Source organism: Lucilia cuprina, chromosome 5 (assembly GCF_022045245.1).
Source record: "Lucilia cuprina isolate Lc7/37 chromosome 5, ASM2204524v1, whole genome shotgun sequence".
In the NCBI taxonomy this organism is placed as follows: domain Eukaryota; kingdom Metazoa; phylum Arthropoda; class Insecta; order Diptera; family Calliphoridae; genus Lucilia; species Lucilia cuprina.
In genome coordinates, this window is record NC_060953.1 from 19773017 (window position 1) to 19795186 (window position 22170).

The window sequence follows — 22170 nt, forward strand, 5'->3', positions numbered from 1 at the left end:
ACTAAACTAGCCGATATAATACATAGATTAATCTATAAATTAGTCCTTAAACTAGGATAATAAGCCTAAGTGTTATTGTCACTTTTATGCCTTCTCTTTGGGAAAATTTTAACATTTAGAATCGGTTAAAAATTTCATGGAGCACCCGGAAATAGGATTTATTCTGGAGGCCAATTTCGAATACCCTTTTTAAAGTAAAGCGCATTGGATATGATCTTGGCTACACTTCTGCGCTTTATTAATCATTAATTATTATCCTATTAGAGCCATGGAAATTTAGCTTTGGTGTCGATTCGATTTAGTCGGACTTCACGTACTACCTCTTACGCTTCAGGTTATCGTAATGGATACATTTTTTATTGCAAGTAGTAATTTGTTTAAAAAAATACTTTTTTGTATAACTTTAAATCTGCTTTGCCGTCCATGCAAATTATTTATTTAGTTTGACAATAATCGACATGGAGTAATGCCTCATATATGTGGTTTTTAATTTTTTTTTGTTGGTATGGCTGTTCATTATCTTCAATTTCGAAATCACACAGATATGTACCTCATTTTTAAGTTAGAACTAACTGAACTTTCTGCTATTTTTGTTTGTAAATAAGCTTGAATAAACGTTAAAAATATTTATTTATCAGCATATTGTTAATACTGCATTAGACGACTATTTCTAATGCGAAATATATGTATAAACAATCATGTAAAATAGGCTTGCAACTACAATTACGACTATTATAGAATATGTTTGGATGATCACGTTGAAACAGTGAGGAAAAAATAATAGGGGAAACAAACAAACATGAGGTCATAGAGAACAAATATTATTAAACGTAGTGCTAAAAGTTACCTTAGATTCGAACAGTAATTTAAAAATTTATTATTACTTTCTCAATACTTAACAGGAAATGGTATTAAACATCGTTTTTATTAGAATGTAGATACATCGTATAAAAAAATGTTCCACAAAAATCTATTAAAATTAAAAAGATAAGAAATGTTTCTTAGCTTCCGAACCATACTGTATATGAGCTAATTTAAAATGCTCTATTTTAGAATAGCTCAGAGTGTCTATTATTTTTTCCATACTGTTCATTTATAGTTAGAAATATTATATAGTGAGTGGATAAATTATGTTTTTAGGCACAACATAGTTTCAAACTCACAACTTGAATGTAAATAAGTAAATATTTGTTTAAAAACCAGGGTACAGAGACGTTTAGAGTAGTAATAGTAGTTGTATTTGTTGCTGTCATTATTTTAATTACTGCTCTTATTTCTATAATTGTAGTTGGTATTACATATTATTTCATATTAATTATTTAGCCATTTCTGTTTCACATAAACGGAAAATTTTTAAATTAAAATTGTTGCTAAAATGCACTAAATTAAGTAAAATATTTAATTTTTTCGTTTTTATTTTTGGGATTTAAAAATTTAAAAATTTAACAAACAATTTTTAATAGATTATGTTAACAATTCTTTTACTAAAGGAAAATGAAAAATTTCCTTAAATTTTTTCTTTCTGAGACTTGGCTTGTGAATTTTCTTATTTTGTAAAAGATATCTAAATTATCGTGATATTAAGATCTTTCTGAACGTCTTATACTATTTCTATGGAATTTTTACTAGTATATGTCAACAAACAGTGTTAAGTTATGTATATACGGTTGTCAGCTGCTACAATTTTGTTAGAGAAGTTTTCATCAAAAGTCTAGCAACGTGTGAACTACAATTTTTGTCTTGCAACGTTTTTAAAGAAATGACTGTCAGTATGCAATGTACAATAATATTGAGAGACATCTAATATTACATTGTCATTGCTAGATCATTATAAGATAGTTGTCTTACAATTTTTATTGTCAGATCTTAGAATTTTATATAAATGACAATGAATCCCCATGAACATTTTGTAATAAATCAATCTGACAAAATTGAGAACTAACAATTTTTTGCCATATACATTAATTATCTTACAATGAAATTGTAAAGCTTTCTTATAATCGTCTGAACTGAAAATTTAACTGTTGCTGACAATTTTTATTTATCAGTACATTGATAGATCTGACAACATTGTAAGATCTGACAACCGTCTTTACAAAACTTTAGAAGAGCTAAAGGATATCAGCGAAAACTTAATTACTAGTATTTTAGATGATTTATTTGCTCGAGTAATGAAGATTGTTTGCTTGGTTTCTGCGCAACTGAACCATGTTGTATATTCCAAAAATCCCACAAATTTCAAATATCTCGAGACATTTCAATATGTCTTATGAAATATTTACTCAAGAAATTTATTTACAGTTTAAATTTTTTTTTTTTAGAATTACATTTCAAATTTTATTTATTCTGAAGTTTTTATGTATTTTTCTGAAATTAAGTAAAACATTAGTATACGCCAAATATAAATACCGTCACATACACAATGAAATAGATATACTGACACAGTTGCTACCACACAATTTCCTATTGCAATTCAGAAATTTTACAATTTTTAAATAGTCAATAACATAAGAAGTTCATGTTTCAAGTTTTAATCACTTCTTTTTAAGTTGTGGGCATTCAATTAATGCTTCGATTGTTTCAATCATCGACTTATGTTTATTTTATTATTTGAACTGTATAATTTATGATAAATAAAATAATTAAAGTTAAATTTTTATTTTATTAAATTTTTAGTTTTTTGAGTTAATTAATTTTAATTTTTAGTTTAATTACTGATGTTAACTGTATTAATTATTTTTTTAATTGTAATAAAATATTTTCTAATAAATATAAATATTTCCGAATTAAAATTAGAAATATATTTCTTATTACATACTTTTAACTATAATTAAATTTAAGTATATTGGAAAATGGTGTAGAATGAATATACAATCTTTCATTTTAAAAGTTGACTGAATGACTGACTAACTAGTTGTTGACTGGATGGTGTTTGTATAACTGTGTGTCTATATGGTGTTGAGTTGAAAGCAATTTTTCAGCGACAACATCCCCAAAGGCAATTGTAGAAAATTCGTTTGCGGTAATAATCTTCTGTGTAGCACTACTGTTATATGAAATTCATGCCTCCATTTCTACAAATTTTTTATTAAGTTATGTGACGACTATATTATTAATTCTTTTCTTTTTTTCAGGTAAATATTGACCGGTTTTTTTGTTCTTACTAAATTAGTTTAGTATGTACACATGTATATTAATAGTAAATTAAATGTAATTTTATTAACAATTTAAATTGCTGATATTTCAAGTTTCTACATGTAGCTCTGTTATTTACAATTTATGCGTGTCGATGCGTTTTTCTAAAAAAATAAATATTGTAATAAATTTCTTTTATCTATGCTGAAGTTTTTATGCTCTATTCACTACTTTTTTATGTATCATTATTGATGTAATGATTTTTTACTCTTTTATAAGAGTAATTTTCAAACATCCATCTATAGAAGAATATGCTGCAGGTACACTTTATTTTAATTGTCTATCTATTCGTTTTGGCGACACTCTTTCATAAATGATGTCTATCGCCTGTGTTTACCCAACTAACATTTTCATGTTAACAGCTTATAGTTCTTAACTTTCGTTAGGACTAGACAAGTCGCTATACTTTTCACACCTTTCTTGTACATGACTACATTTTATTATTACAATTTAATTTTCAAAAAATTCCGTGTTTTAAAATCATCAGTTCTTCATGTCTTTTTTTTTAGCAATTCCCTGAAGTAAATTCTACTTTAGTATCTTCTTTGGAAGTTATTTTTTGCGTGAGCGCTTTTGCCATCCGACTACTATTTTTTCGCATTTTGTAGGATACACTTCACTTCTTGGTGTCTAAAAATTGGCTTAATTCGTTCTTGGAATCCATCGGTGTGGAATGCATATGTTGCTATAAAGAAATGTTTCAAAATATAAAATAGTTTTTTCGTCAATATTAACATATGGGCAATTCCATGAAAAGGTAAACCACGACTGAAAAAATAAAACCCTTATAACTTCTGCATTTTTGAAGATAATTTAACGAAATTTGGTTTAAGATCTCTTGTAGCACTAAAGCAGAGATACAAGCCGAAACGGCTCAAATCGGCGGCGGCAGACCGCCGGTAATATTTTTCAAGTCGTTCCGCCGCCGTCTTCTTTCGGCTCTAAAGCTAAACGTAACCGCTGATAAAAATTGGAATCACACATGTATTTCGGAAAATAAATTCGCCAATTTGATCGGAGTTGCCACTACTTTAAATTATTATTACAAATTGAAAAGTGTTGCCACACAATATTGTGGTAATATTAAAATTGTGAAAACTACTATAAACGTTAATTTTTCTGTAGAAAAAACTTATATACAGATATTTTTCAATATAATAAACGTTTATTAGGTCAATTTCTGAAGAAAAGTTTAAATTGAGCCGACAATTTAGCCGCCGATCATTTTGCATCGGCTTGTATCTCTGCACTAAAGACAAAGACTGTTGAAAATTTCGAAATCGGTCTATTTAAATTATTTAAATTATTCTGTTAATTAAATTAAATGTTTAGAAGCGTAAAACTTTATGCCGATTTTCATAACGATTGGTTCTCATTTGACTCTAGTTACATTCAAAGTTTAATTTCAGAAAAACACTTAAACGTCCGTAATTCACCTCTAATCACTAGTATTATGATAAAATTTGGCACAAATTTTATATGAATTAAAATCACAACCTAGAACTTTATGAGGATTAGTCCATATTTGACCCTAGTAGCCATATGACTCCAGTTTTTTATTATTTTTATCTATAGATTGCTGAAACATGTATATAGGTCGGCCATGTTTGACTGCTTTTGATTTGTTGAAGTGTGTGTATGCATATATTTCTAAAATATATATTTTATAACCCAAAAAAAAAAAAATAGTAGAAAAATCTGTCACGTACGATATTTAAAAATGTTCATTATAAAATTATATAAACTTTTTTTATTTTAAAATTATGAAATATGTCTCATAGTAAAAGAAATTAAAACAAAAAAGATACACCTACAGAATTCCCAGATTTTCGTAAATATTTACATGTACCTTAAAAACACATCCGTTTTTTGTCACGTATGATATCGCCATATTTTAATCCATATTTTGGAAAACAAAGTTCTGAATGGGATGATTCCTTTTGCAAATATAGTATTTTTTAAGTGGAACAGAATGACAAATTGTTTTCCAAGTACTCCTAATGTTACAAAATCTATACCACTCTGAAGGCGTGCGAATGTCACATACACTTGTATGGAATTGCCCATATATAAAATATATATAAATTCGTTAATCCATTAAAGGTCAATCTTAAGGTGAAGGATTAGTGATTAAATTAAAATTAATCCTCGAAAGTTGATTTTGAGTACTCAATAAGTTAATTTTGTTTGCTAGTTTAAGCGCCCAATGAAGGCTGATGTAAAAAATAATACAATTTTTACTAAAATAGACTATTTAGTGTAGCATATGATAAAAATCGTTTCGATATTGACCCAAATAAATTTGTTTGAAATTTGTGCGGAAATGAATTGTTTTAAAAAAATTTGTTCACTGGGTTATTAAACGTTTTTTATTTTGTTGTGTTATTGTCGAGAAAAGCAATTTAAGAATTTTTTTTCCGTTTTTTTTTTTTAACTTTTCTTTTGCTAGACGAGTGCTTTTGCTTTTCGCTTTGCAGTTGCGTTCATTAAACCCAATAGCTGGAGGCATATTTTAAAATGATAATAGACAGGAGTTGCGGGAATAAACCAACCTCGTTTTTTCTTTTTATAATAAATATTTTTTTATAATAAATATTTTTGCTACAATACATAATATTCACACAAATACTTATGTAAAGTGTGCATATATGAACCATATAAATAAATGAGTAAAATTATGAACGTACTGAGAATAATGTAAATTTTCCTAAGGAAAGTAATACTTTATACAAATACATACATAAATACATACATTTTCTTAATACTTACATCTGTTAATATATATGTTCGTTCATTTGTTCGGATATTGTTTTAGACTTCTTGAGTTCTTCTTCCCAGTTCTTTTATTTAATTTGATTCTATTAAAGTTTATCAGCAAATTATTTACACATACATACTTACGCATAAATGTAAACAAGTTGTGTGAAAATTGTATAACGAAAGGAGGTAGAGGGGGAGTCTAAAAGAATATGTGTTTATTACAATATTTACATATTTTGTTTTCTTGTCAGTATTGTGGTCTTTTAAGATGACATTTATCACTTATGTTTATTAGATTTTGAACGAATATTCGGTTTTGTAAAGTAATCGTTTTCGGTAAGGATAGACATTTCAAGGACTATCAGCTATTTTTAACAAATATTTCTAGGTCCAATTTTAAACATTGTTCTTCTTCAAATCTTAAAACTGATATAGTTTTTTTTAAAATTTCGATGTTCTCAAAATATCGAAAACGAATTATTTCCAAAATCGAATACCCTTGCTTCGAAAAGGCTTTAGTGTTCGAGATACAAGCTGAAATGTTTTAAATATCCGATATAGAAAAGAAATACCGAAATGAATTTCAAAAGGTTTCGGTTAGTTTCCAATTAAACTGAATATTAAGTTTCAACCTGAATCTCTAGTTTCGCTTGCTTTTTTAATGTTTACGTGTTCAAGATTAATTTTCCTCAACCTCCTCCATACTTTCCATATTTCAATTCAAGTTTGTCTAAGTTAATTTGTGGAAATGGAAAAAATACAAGAAGTAAAAAGACAGACAGACAAAACATATGGATAGAAGAAAAATCAAGTTCATAATTATTTATCTTATAATGGGTAAATTCAAGTAAATATTTGTATGTATTTTAACTTGAATTGTTGTTTGTAATTGGTTATAGAAATGTTGCTGCTACTTTGAGACACAGAAATCACAAACACAATGACAAATTCAAATAAAGTTAATAAATGGAATTTATATTGAAGCATTAAACTTAAGATTACAATTCAAAATGACTGCTTACAAACAAAGATACTTATTAAGTAAGTATGTATTTGTAATATGATTTTCATTTATGATGTTAATTAAAATTACAAGAGATTTATGAATATGGTTATTGAGTGCGTTAAGTATAAATAAGTATAGTAGTTCGAACTTGAGAAAATAATGTAAATAAATCTGTCATTTTTGATTTGAGTATATGGAAATTTTATTGTTTTGATTCAATCATAAATACATAGAAGTTTCATAAGTTGTGGTAGAAATATTATCGACCTTACACTTTAAAGAGTTCACGTCATCTTGACAGTTATGATAATTGACATTTGTAAATCAAAAGTTTTTGATTCTCATTATTATTTACTACGAAATTGATAAGTAATATTTGAAATAGAAATGTAGTTGTTGTTTTAAAAGTTGTGGCATGAGGAAAAGTTTTATATTTTAACAGTTATTGATGACTTAAATCAAAACTAATTTTGTGTATTTAGATTATTCAAATGATTGTTCTAGAAGTCCGACACCTATAAGAGTGGGAACTCTCATAGGTGTCAGACTGTGAAGAATATAATTCAAAGAAACCCATTTATTTCTTCCATTTCTTCGCTATCAAGCTTTATTTTTGGGTTATGGGAGATGTCGAATGCTTTACATAAACACCCGCAAACAACCTAAAAGGTGGTACTTTTTCAACTTAAGAGTGCGCTATTTATTATTGCGCTTTACAAAGAACAAGCAGGGGTCAATTTTTGTAAATGTTCCTTCGGTTCATGCACTAGCGCTTTACTAGAGTACTTGAGCTATCCAATCTCTGACAAAAGCTGCTCTGTTTCCCAAGTTCCGAGATGCAAAAATATCACTTCCATTTATAAGCCAATGACAAGTTTCTACTTATAGAGTACCCACTGTGGTGTCTGGTATGAACAGAAGAAATAAAGATTCAACCCAACACACTACACAAGCATACGAGTATATGGGTGTGTGCAAGGTCCATCTGTATCGTATTCATTTAACACCTACTCATTGCCAACATATCCCCACAGTCACTTCTCCGAGAAACAGCACCGATCTTAGCACGGAAAATAGAATTCACCTTAAATCAGTCCCATGTGTTTATAGTCCTGGTAGACTAGAAATATTGTAGGCTCCTCTTTTCCCACGGTTTGAAATCATATCAAAATGGGGAAGTTTGTCAACTTGGCGGGCAGAATTGTTTATAATATATTTTAATGTAATATAGACCGATGTCCCTGAACACCGATTTTTGAAAATACGTATAGAATAATGTATGGGGTTTTGACATATTTAAATTTCTATAATGTATCGTGTCCCAGGAGCTAAGCAATCGTTTACAAATATTTTTAAATATGCCACATTCTGGGCATATAATAGGGACGACACAGTCTACACATGTAAGCATTAAGCCGGTTGCTCTGTCCTGATCTGGTAACAGAGCAACTCTTTTTTCCCTGACATTTTTTTAATGGAATAACCTGAAACTGTAATACGTCTCAATGTTGCTGTATACAAAGTTCGATTAAAAAAATGCGGTTATTTGCATGACATCCTTTGCATCATGACACCTGAACAACAAATAATACATTTTCCACTAACGCCAATCAACATTTCACGTGAAATATGTTCCCTTTTCACGTTTCCGTTCATTAATTTTTGATGTGAAAAAATTTTTCCATTTCAAAATTTATTGATGGAATTTAGTAAACTATTTTGAATAAACGTTTCACAGCAAGTTCACGATAACAATTTTTTCTTTAAGGGAATAAAAATTTCAAGGGAATACAAATCTTACTCCCATTATAAGTTTAAAACTGAAATACAGAAAGACATTTTTGGAGTCCGCTAAAACTTATTTTTTGCTATTATATGTTGTTGTATTTAAAGTACACTATGTTAAACAAACATTTTAGTTGTGTTCGTTATAAAATTTCAAAAGCAATGAAGCAAGACATTTTAATTTCGTAAAGATTTTACAAAATCTTATCTTCTTTAATTATGGACAAAATACAAACCAAAAAATGTAATAAAATTGTGAAAAATTGAGTACAATGTAAAAACTAAAAATTTTCCTTATAAAATTTTCCATTTAAAGACATCTAACAACCATTTGATATTTTAACAACCAGACAAATATTAAACACACTTGCAGATACACTCTCATAAATTTTCCATGAAAAAATAATAATAATAAAAAAAAAACGAAAAATTAAAAGTTGCAACTTGAAAATTTCCTTTTTAAGTACAAATACAAGTTACGGGTATCATCATTATGTTTTTTTCCGTTTTCATGTTTTGTGGTTCTGAAAATGTGATGATGGCGATAGTAATAATGATGACAACAATGATACTATGAATTACGATGTGTCGTTACATCCATATATTATTTGGTCAAATGAAATTGGACAATTATGTGTTATTCCACCGAATCATTAAAAACCAATATAAATATCTCTAAGCTAGTCTAAGATCATAATTAGTGCAAACATTTTTCCAAGTTTTAGATTTTTCTTTTACCCCTAGAAAGCCATTCATGTTCACAGTAATTTGGCCATACCCTGTTAGTGAACTATTTTGTATAATACCCGTCAAATGTTGCCTTCTACTATCATTTCTGCTGCGATTAGTCGAGCTTGGTTTTCTTTTGAGTTAGACATAAAAACTATGTATAAATAAAAGTTCTTTCTGCAATTGTATGGTTGCATTTGTAGTCTTTCATTTATACAGCTTTTTTTAATGTGTTTTTATATTTTCTTTTATTTTTATAACGGTCTGGTCTGGCTGGTCTCCTGCCATGGCTGTCAGTATTAACGCTTGAAGTTAGAATTTTATATGATTGTATTAAACCAGAAGAAAAACTATGAAGAAATAGAAATAAAAAAAATTAAGAAAATGAGAAAAACGAGTGGAAAAATAAACAACAACCGACATATATCAAGAAGAACAGGATTTAGTTGTACTAGTTAGTATTTTTGACGGGGAAAAAGAAAATAATATGTTTTATGATGAGAGAATGTTGTGGCAAGTTGTGTGAAAATAATACGACTATAGTCTGAAAAGTAATTTTTTAATAAAATGAATTCAGTTGTTTAATTCACAATCAAGTTGTATATTGTACCTACTAAAGTTTAGTAACAGTGATTGTGAACAGATCTTTGCAGCAAGTCATAAGATTATGTTCGCAATGAAAAAAAAAAAAACAATCAAAACAAATACTCATAACAAAGTCAAAACAAAAAAATCAAAAAATATTAAATTAATTAAAAATGTGAAATAAACCAAATTAATTTCTTTGAATTTTCAATTCTTATATTTTCTTTATTCCACATTTTATACTAATAAATAAACTGTTTTTAATAAAATTTTAGTTTTTTACAACATCGATTGTGAATTGAACAAATATAACATTAGGTTGAAGGTAAATAAATACTGCCCTTTGGGGGTAACAGACCATGTTCAATTACAAAGTATTTAGAGATTTTTCACCTTGATATCGTACAGTGGAATGGAAAACAAAAAGGGGAAAATAAATGTAACATTTTTAGTTACGTGCGTAAATAGTATGAAATATTGGATCTGCTTTAGCAAAATTTTGGACTAGTGCGTTCAATACCAGAACAGTACAAGTCTTTCTATACCAAGAATGTGGCTCTTCCATGCCGTACAATAACTCTACTGATATTCTTTATTTTTCTCGCAATACCGTTTCTTTATGTCAAAAGCTTTTATTCTTCAGTAGACAGCACAATATCATGAGCTGTACCCTATATAAGTACTACTGGGTCATTGTAGATCAGTTTACTGAAGGAGACAGAGAAATTATAGGAACAATATCCTTAATAGGATAATGTACGCAAGGAACATTATATCAAATTATCAAATAATTCGGACCCTAGTTGTGACCCTCTTAAAAAAATGTCTTCGTTCACACCTATCAAATGTTTGACGAAAATGACTTGATTTTGAATTTATTTTAAATTGATTATGAATTTATTTTTTAATCCTTACCAGTGATTGAAAATCTTTATCTCAGTACAATATGTTAAAAAAATGTTCTGCAAACATTTATTCCGTAACTTTGATCTGTGATGAACCTATTATATATAAATTTGTCAACATTTTATTAAATTAGTATTAAGCTTATTAATGATAAATGTATAAGAGGTTTCAGAACTTTTTCATATAAAATTAGTTTGTCTCTTAATTTTATAAGGACTTTTATGATTGTTTTTATATATAACTCCTATATACATTCATATGTGTATATGTATGTGAATACGTAGCTATTTATTTTTAATACTTCTATTTTTTTGTGTATTTACACAATTTCCTTGTTGGTAAAACTTTTTTCTTCTTCTATGCAATTTAATTTTACTCGCTGAGAAAAGCAGAGAACATTCTTGTTTTTTTTTGTTCACATACAAAGTTTGTTGTTCTTGTTGTGGTGATATTTTCATTTCTTATTTCTTTAAAATCCCAGCAAATTTAAGTGAATGTGGGGGATTTTACGTAATGGTTTCAATTAGAAACCAATAGAATTAGTTTGTATATTTTGGTAATCAATTATAATATTTATAAAATATACATATTATGTAATTGAAGCTTTACCAATTACTTTTAATAGTTATTAAAGTTTTGCAACTTACAATTATTTGTAATTGAAGTAACTGTAATTGGTAACTTATAATTGGAAAACCTTCTATTAAAATTATAAGTAATTGTTATTGATTTTTGGTCAATTACTTATTACAAGTAATTGTAATTAATCATGTTATAAATTACTTTGTGTAATCGTTACCTCCATGCCTGTTAGATTTATAGAAAATATATGAATTGTCAACTGCTTAAATATTATCAGGGATCCATTAACTTCTTTAAAAACTGCTGGGATGTGTGATGGTAAATTTTATTGTGATTCAAACATGTATGTATGTTTGTGAATGTTCACAACTCAACATGATGATGACTGACTGACTGAATTGAATGGCCAGAATTTTTAAGTTTTTTCTTCTTAGTTTGAAAAAAAAACACACACACATTAACAAAGTTGAAAAAGAAAGAAAATGTTATAAAGTTTTTCTTTTGCTTTTTCTCATTTGCAATTTTTTCCATCATGGTTGATGTATTTTCTGTACCATTTTCATACTAAATATTTACTTAATGGGATTTTTCGTGTTGTTTTTTTTTTCATGTTTTTTCCTTGAAATCTATAGTTTTTCACTGAGTTTCTCTTTGGTTTGGGATGTTGGTAGTTGTGTGATTTGTTTGTATATACATATATGTGGGTATCTGTGTTTGTGCATGCGGTTTGTCTGATGCTGATGTTTTCTTTCTTCATTATTTTCATTTTATTTAGTTTTTTTCCTATTTTACTTTTGCATAGAAATGCATTGATGATGGTTTAATTATTTGTATAAATAAAGTTTAAATAAAAAGTATCCCCTTGAAAAATTGCCTAAAAGATTTTTTTTATTACAAGTATATCATTTTTTTGCTACTCAAATTTAAGTATATATACCTTGATATTGTGCTAAAATAAATTACTTTTAAATAAAACGAAATGAAGTTTTATAAAAAGGAAATTTAAATACTTAAACGAGTATTAAGTTTAATTTTTAAAATAAAACTATTTAAATAAAAAGTTGCCATAGAAATAAACATTAAATAGATAAAAGAAGATCTCTGATGTTATGGATTTAAAAACTAAATTATAAAAATCATAACATCGGCCCAATATGAAATGTTCAAAAAATTCTAACATCTAATGCAGATGTCACATCAATAATTAAAGTTCTAGGTTAATAAAATTTTGGCTCTATTACTACGTGGTAGCCAGTGGTGTTCTGATAACGAAAATATATGTCGATTGTCAAACAATGACGCTTGTTTATACCAAAAATTGTCGAATCGGTAGGGCCGATTCTAAAATATTTGAAATTTATTTAAAAGGTTATAACCCTAATGGACATACTTTACTTTTTTCATGTTATCAATATTACCAAATATCAAAAAAAAAAAAAAAATAGTATGTAATGAGAATAAATTTAAGTTGATGTTACTCTGTAGCCCTAGACATTAACGTTAATATAATCTTTGTATGTCTTTGTATGTGTTTGCATAAATAACAAAGTATCGATAATTGATTTTGAATTTTCAATTACTCTTACACAGTTTTGACTGCAATGTCGTAAAAAGCTTTTAATTTATAATGATATTAAGGAAAAGTTTAAATGAACAACAAAAAATGAGAACACAAATATGTATGTATCTATTAATGTATAGTAAATTATATACTCAAACAATCCCGGAGGAAGAACTGCCGCTTTGCAAAAAATTTATGAGAAAATTAAATGAATAGAATATATTTTTTATAGACAACTTTTATCTACATACATATATACAGACCCAGCAAAAATTGTGAGCACTTACCTATTAACATACTTTTTAATGACTGCTAGATATCGTTCTGATTACATAGAAGTAGTTTAATAACGTCTTAATAATGATGTGTTATATAAATACGTTCTAATTCATTAGTCAGCTTGCGTAATGATATGCACTCTTTATATGTTTTCTCACAAGATTTACATTGACTGATTTTAGTAATTATTTGTTAGCAATTGCCTCCAATGTGTTAGTAAATTTTAGCATTTTAATCCCCTACCTGGTAATGAAAGTTTTTGCTGGGTATGTATGTTTCTTTGTAGTAATTATTATGATACCTAGTACTTCTATAAGTCTAAGTATAATTTTTGATGGATAGTTTGATCGTATTAGATCTGGTCTTCTAAGAAGTATTCGAAATTCTACAATATTTGCAGAAACATGTTTAGAAAATTTTCACACGATTTTTAGACATTTTCTGCCAACGTTGTAAGATCTGACAACATTGTATCACAGCTTTAAATACAATTTAAAGGAATCTTTTAACAAGGGTCATCATTCTGATTCTATGATGTTATAGGGGTGAGTCATATATAATGGCAACAAAAATCAATAAACCCTTTTCGGGTTCAAATATCTGTTGTAAGAGAACTAGGTTTTTGTTATAATTTTTCCGAAATTTTACAAACAAAAAATATATGTGTACACATATTTAGTCAATTGTTTAAACAAATTCAAACTTATACATATTCATTGACTTGTTCACATGTTTGTGTTCGATCTTTCCATATTTCTTATTCAACCAAACATTTGGAATCGTGTGTGGGGTCGGTCGTGTGTGTTTGTGTTTATAAAATATTTTGATTAAATGATTGATTGCCTTTAATTGTATTACATGTTTATTTAAATAACTTAAAAAAAATATTTGTGTATGTTTACATGAATGTGTATTAGTATAAATGGGCTTTTAAAGACTCGCAAACACACCTACAATACTACTCATATTACGTTGTTGTTTTTGTTTGCTTCTGAACACATTATTATGAAATAAACATTTTACTAAACCAGACCAGACATTTAGGCGACCTGCCAAATAAGAGACCAGAAGAAACAAAAATCCCTGTTATAATTCCATACCACACCGACAACAGCAACAACAACAATAATAATAATAAAAAGCATATAAAAAAACACCAACATGAAGTACGTAAAACTTGTTGTTGTATTTTTACTTGATTTCAAAGAATAATTTCATTATAAAATCAATTTGTTTGCTTTTTATTCACTTTATTTTGACCATCCCCCCTCTAAAGTAGAGATTTACTCTGCTTCATTAATTTTTTAAGAAGTTTTTTTTGCTTAATCTGATAACTGCTATTAAGTATTTTTAAAATATATAAAAACATAGTTGCACAAATTTATACCTAAATTTTATATTAACGCTTCAATTAAGTTTTACACCCGCTTTCTTTCATCTCCTTGATTATTTTGTATACTTGGTTTCTGATGTAGAAATCCAGTTTACGAACTTTCACAGCTGTGGAAGCTATAAAGAGCCGAATTTGTAGAAAATCAAACTGGAATTAAATGGAAAAAAAGTAGAAATGAATACTTTAAAGGTATTCATTAAATATGACATGTCGGTCTTAAAAAAGCTACCCCAAATATTGGCATATTACTCAGTTTAACTCGTTGACGCTCACTTAAAAATGATGAATATACCCAGATGCATAGTTATTTTTTGCAAAATTTGAGTACTTCGCGAAATTCCACGAATACGGCCCCAATATAAATTTTAATCAAAACTGTTGTTGATATAATAAAACTATAATTTTTTATTGTTAAAACAATGTCGAAGGATTTCAAAAAATATATTATATTCCGATTTTCAATTAAATTTGTTTTATTTTTTTCCGGTATTATTCTTGAACCTCGTTCATCAGTCGCTTTAAAATCTAGACCCAGAAGTTGTGAAGTCTTCCAGTATAGAAGTTTTATCATCCATCACACAATAAGTGCCCTTTTTATAAAATTTGATCTTAATATTTTTTTCAATTGTAAAATTCATTTTCGTCTTGCGATCTGGAACTTACGGAAATTTAAATGACTTTAACCCAACATTAGATTTGGCAAAAGAGTCAGAGCATATAAAAGTTTTATCATCCATCACACAATAAGTGTACTTTTTATAAAATTTGATCTTAATATTTTTTTCAATTGTATTTTTTGTTTCTAAATTCATTTTCGTCTTGCGATCTGGAACTTACGGAAATTTAAATGACTTTAACCCAACATTAGATTTGGCAAAAGAGTCAGAGCATATAACTATACCAGATGTTTTTGCTGCTCTTTGAAAGAGTTGTTCGTCTTATTTTGTTTTATCAGCATTTGTTAGACCTTTTTTTCTTCGAGTTCCAGATTAAAAATGCGAGGACTACATCTCTATCATGACTCAAAATTTTTGGAGTTTTAACATTTAATTTTATTTACTTTAAATTTTAAAGTTTGAATTATTAACATAGAAATTACACTTTTAAAGTTCTGTTTTTTGAATTTTCTGCTTTAGTCTTCATAATCGGAATGAGTTGTTTTTTTATTCTTTCATGTTTCTTGTTTGCATGCAACTTTGTCCGTTCAGTTTACAATACATAAACTCCGGCAGTCAGTCGGTATATTCGACAACGACTGTTTGGTTGACGGGGGTGAATTACAAAAATATGATATGCCTCACTTCCTGTCTTCTTTGAGATTATCTTAAAAATATTTCTTGTTTAAGAGAAATATGTAAGAACATAGGCTATAGGCTAAAAGGGAGCAACATTAAAGGGTGGATGGCTGGCTGTTTGGCTCGAATTGTATTCGGCTGGATAAATGTATATGATTTACGTATAAACGTATTTAAGGAATTTACTCTACAGCTTCTTTTTACATTCATTCATTCATTCACTCGTTCCTACGTTCGTTTATTCATTCATTCACTTACTCATTTATTTATTCATTTAATTCACTAACTTTATCTCTTTGGGTGTTACCCAGAACGGCACAGAAGGCTGTGTATAGCTGAATGAATAAAAGAATGTATAAATGGTTGGCTGGATAAAGAATTCAACTTTAAAAGCTTAAAGTATTTATTTTCGATTATGTTGCATACAAGTTAAATACACAAATGTTTATGATGTTTACTTACATCTAAATTGATTGATATATGTAATATCTAAGTAACTTTTATGAATTATATCTAAAATATGTATAATGTCTATAATTTTCTTTCTTTTTGATACAGTGTGTAACAATAATATTTTCGATAACACAACTCCTGTTATTCTCTAGATGGTGGGATAAAGGTCTTATTGAAATGCGAAATGAAATGAAAAGCACTTCACTGTTCAGATCTAATAGAAGTTAAATTTTCGTTTCTTTGCAACTCCGGTGGGTTAGTGATTATCATTTCTAGTCATTTGAAGTTTTCTAATCTCACTAGGAACAATGGTAAAAAAGCTCACAATGGACCCGATGGAGACCTAGGTGTATTACCTCGAATATATATAGATGATATAAACTAACTTAAAAATTTTTATTTCTCTTGAAAATTGCTATCGTCAAAAATTCATTCACAATGGGTGATTTTGTTTACAACAGCTGTTTATTCTTTACAAAATTCTATCAAATAATATTACAACAGGAAACATTTTTATGCTAAAATTTTCGTGAACGTAAAGTGTGAAAAGTTAACTATTCCACGTGAATTTTTGATTGACGATAGAAATGTATGTGAAATTGTCTAAATTTATTTCTGCCCACTGTAATTATTTCTAATATTTCATTGTAAAAACATTGGAAGATATTTTATTGTAATATTTCAATGTGCATATATGTAAGTATGTAAAACGTATTTTTGTAACTGACAATGTAAATATATCGAGTATATTTAAATTCCTTGCCATAATTGAAGCATGATTTTTGTCTGTATCCATTTTACTAATCTACCTTGGGATATTGTTGGATCTGTATACCTATTAAACCATATCAAATAAATATGCATGTGTGTAAGGCTGTGAAAATCTTATAAAAACTAATATGTACTTACTTTAATCTAATATTAAAATCTAACAAAAAATTCCAATTTTTGCCGCCATTTTTAAAATATAATAATATGTGCTTTTTCATTGTTATTTCTTTTCAGACAAAACAAAACGGGTTAAGGTAAGTTTCAAAAAACTATTAAAAATATAAATCTGAATATAACAAAACGTTAGAAAATCGATGAAAATATTGAAATTTTTGTTTTAAATTTGCACCTTTTTCACCAAAATAAGGGGGCATTACATATAAAACTAAATATATTAATTAAATACTACTTCCTGGTTGTAGTTTTTATTACAAAACAAAAAAAACTAAAATCCCATAAAAAAATAATTTGCAAATCGCATTAAACAAATAATAAATTTTATATTTAATAAGTCTTTACAAAAACTATTAAAATTTTTACGTTCTAAGCATGATTACCAACCAAATGAATTCTGCTGCAGTTTGTTGTAGCATTACAAAAATTGTAAAGTCGTCAAAATAACGACTACTTTGCTTTTCAAATTTAATAAGAACATAAATATTATAAAAATTATATACTGACAATTTGCCCACAATAGTAATAAACTATGTATTATGGGACATACAACATTCTTGAGTCTTATAATAGAAGATTTATTATTTAATACTGTTTAATTGAAAATACATCAAGCATACAGTGGAGAAATATTGTAAAATAGAAAATAAATCTGTAATTTGTAAATGGATAGTATATATTTCAATCATAATTTAATCGGCTTAAATTGTTCACATACCACCGATTACTTTCAGAATTCTGCCTATAGCAGGTCGGTAATCTTATTTCCTAAAGATCTATACATTTCTTAATCATTAATTTTCAACCGTTATTTCTGTCAATATAAAAAATAATTATACTTTCAAAAAGCTTCAATATGTATGGACTTCTATAAAAATTCGATTAAACAGTAAAAGGAAGAACATGGTAATTACTAGTACTTACTTAACATTTTACATTTTAATGCACTCGGCAAAGAATTAAGAAGCAAACAATGTAGGTCTTATTTTATAAAAAAAACTAGCTATACCCACTGTGCTTTGCTACCCACTTACACATGGGAGATGCCATTCGTCAATTTTTCTGAGTTTAATTCATATGGAAGGAGCTAATCCCCCCATTGAAAGTTCGCCAATTTTCTCTAAATGTTCACATGAATGTTTAACGTTCTTCTCAGATATACAAATTTTTCTATATAATTCATATGGGGGTTCCAAGTCACCCCCTGATGGAAGTCTGCTTTTTTCCCCAAAATGTTCAGATGAGTATGAAAGTCCTTTTTGCAAAATTTTAGGAATCTAGTTCTATTAGTTTCTTAGATAAAATATTTTGTTGTATTTAATTCATATGGGAGGTGCCGCTTCCCCCATTGGCAGTCCGCCAATTTATTACCCAAAAAATATTTACGTGGATGCTAAAGTTCATCGTGCAAAATTTGATCTCTAATAGTATCCAAGATAAACGAACTTGTGTATTTTATTAATATTCTGCTAGTCCGCCCACTTTTTATCCTAACAAATCATATTGAGACTTATGTGGCTCCGACCAAATTTGAGGGCTCTAACTGTTACATTTTCCGAGATATACTGATGTAATATTTTCTTAATATGGAAGGTGCCACGCCCACTATAGTCATTCCGCCCAAGTTTCCAAGATATATGACTTTTAATAGCTATTACCTAAAAGTTAAGATTTGCAGTGTATTGAAGAGGTAATGGATGTCAAAGTGATTTCCGTGTGTTCCTTCACGGTAGTCTTTTCAACCACTAGGTGGATATGGATTTTCCGTTCGAGTATACGTGGACTTATCACTATATTTAAAATGCAGATAGTTTCTTTATATAACTGGTGTTCAAACAATGACGTCGAAGTTTTAACACTTCAATTGCAAACTTTAGACTATTAAATCCTTTATTACGGACCGAACACTTAAAAACAAACATATATTCTTCTGGTGGTATCAAAATATCTTTAAGAAAATAAATGTAATTGTTCAAAATATTACACCACTAATCACAAGCTTATGTAAAAATATTTTGAATTTTCCATCTCTGATATGTACAAATTTATTGTAATTACATCTGTGTAGACGACAAAACTACATAAATGGCTTAAGTAAAACAACAAAATATTGTACACAAAAAAAAACATTTTATTACAAACATACTTATATTTGTATATGTTTCAATTAACAAAATGTCCTCTATAATTGTTAACTTTTTAGCAATGTATATGTAATTTTTTTACTATTTCTTATCGTAATAAGATTACAATAAAAAGCTTTTAAAAAACAGGTGAATTCATATCGATGCTACAGTGTAAATAACACTAAAAATACAACGGACAGACGGACACATAGACAGAACCTAATACCATCTATGACCCACTTTATGTAGACGACTGACAAAGGAGATTAAATATGTGCTGCTAGTAAAATTTGTAATTTTTGTAATTTGGAAAAAATAACATAAAAATCCCATCCAACTAGAAAATAAAAAAGAGAAATTAATACTTTAAGTAGACCTAAATGCAATTTGTAGAAAATGTTGATGTTGTTTGTTTTAACTAAAATTGAATTTTAACAAAGAAAAATTATTTACAAGTAAAAACAATGACTGAATGACTGTTTGACATATTTGTCTACTAACTTCTACTCTTTTTTTTATAACTTTTTATATTTATTTTTTCTACTCTTAACGAAAGTAGCAAGAAATGAAAACGTACAAAAAGTTAAATACGTGTTGCAACTACATTAGACATGGCAACAATTGAATTAAGAAAAAAGTAGAAAAAAGCGTCAGTAGTTTGAGAGGGTTGCGAATAAAAAATAATGAACGACGCATCTGATGTGAACTCAAGCATGTGTGAAAAAAGTAATCTGTAAATGTATTAGAAGAAATCGGATGGAATTAAATGTCATACTTTCAAGTCAATGATAAATAATATAATACATGTAGTACAGAGATAGAAACATGCAACAAATATATTTTATATAGCAAATATATAAATACATATATAGTTAAATTGGATGCATGAATGTATGTCTGTTTGTTTGTAAGATGTGGAAGAAAGAAGAAACTTAATAATACAAACTAATACTTGCTAAACATGATGCGACAAGTAATGGACGATTATGTGCAATTTGATTCCAACAACGACGACAACAACAAACGACATCATCATAAAGAACAGCAACTGCAAAAAAACATAAAACTGAAACATGAATTATAACTGACCGACCGTTACAGTCTAATTCAAATGCCCATAAACACACACACACAAATGAACACATATATATATGTATAAAGAATTATATTTGTTTTCGAAATGCATTTTTCAGATACACTTGTTATTCTAGATTTTTGGTGTTAAATAAGTGTAAAGTACACTTTAAAGAAGCTGTACTTTTGATATGTATAACATCAGTTATCAAAATGTTTTAGTTAAGTCGGATCCCTACAGCTACCTTATATTCTAATCGTGAATATCATACTGTTATTAAACTATATTCGATAAAATCAGAATGGACTCTATTGAGTCATATTAGAATAAGTTCAAAATTCCACTTACCCTTCGAATTCTATATCCGTCAATATTGATGTGATTCTCTGTCAAACTCTATTTTTTACATACCATTACAAAATATAGTAAATAATATATAAATTTTTTGATATTTTTTACACACGATCAATTTTGATTTTGTCACTACATGTTTTCCCGTCTAATTGAAAGCACTATAATGATTCGAATAGAAAACTATAGAAGACCTTACCTTACAGTTAAGCGTTCTTTGGTATTACAAATGGTCAATATGGGTCCGTGATATCGCAAAGCCTTAATGCAAGCTCCCAAATGATGTTAAAATCATCATATAACTCTTAGCTAGGTAGCAAGTGCACTTAAGTTTGGTACAAGATAAATTAAAAGACGTATTCCGAAAACAAATCATTTGAACTTGTTAAAAGTTCTGATTAAATTTTTTAAAATTTTAGTTTATAGTATAGATATGTTCAAAAATATAAGTAGTATCTACTAATCATTCTTATATTTTAAAATTTATCTTTAAAATTAAATAATATTAAATTACAAATATTTTCTTTGAACACTGCAGTTAAATCAATAATATTTTTTTACCAGTTTTCATCTCTTAAAGTCCACTTACAGTTCAACCTGTTTATTTGATTTCAAAACACTAATATGTATGTATGTGTGTCTATGACAATGATTGAGTGTGTGAACATTATAAGACTTTTCTAACTATAAAATTATTTTATTTTATCACAACCTCCCCGAACCTCAACACCTCAACTTCAAGTCAGAAACATTCAGTCAGGCAGTCCATCAAGTCCATCTCCTTCAGTCATTCAACCAATACAAGTATTGATCTTTGTTTTAATTCTTTTTTTGTACTCGTAATATATTTTAAAAAAAAGTATAGATACAAGATTGGTGTGCGTAACATATTTACGTAGCTTACGATACAATAGGGTACGATCAATTCAGTATTTTATTTAAATTGATTGATTAAGTTTCTGCAACAGATTTAAACATATTTCTTTAAGCTTATATAATCTACGTTTTTAAAGCGAAATAACAGATATGAAGCCATCATGACAACGCTCGACTAAATGTTGCAAGAACAGATAAAATCTATTTAGAAAGTAGTGTTCGAAAGTTTTTATTCACATGCGTTAAAGTCCAGTCACTGCTCCGTGCT

General features: G+C 28.0%; 1 protein-coding gene across 1 annotated transcript in view; it reads left to right on the forward strand.

The window, feature by feature from the left end:
• Positions 1-17534: 17534 nt before the first annotated feature.
• LOC111683811 (poly(rC)-binding protein 3) overlaps positions 17535-22170 on the forward strand; it is a 55729-nt gene continuing 51093 nt past the window's right edge. The window contains 1 exon segment of the mRNA XM_023445920.2: positions 17535-17554. The gene's annotated coding sequence lies outside the window, so the exon portion shown is untranslated.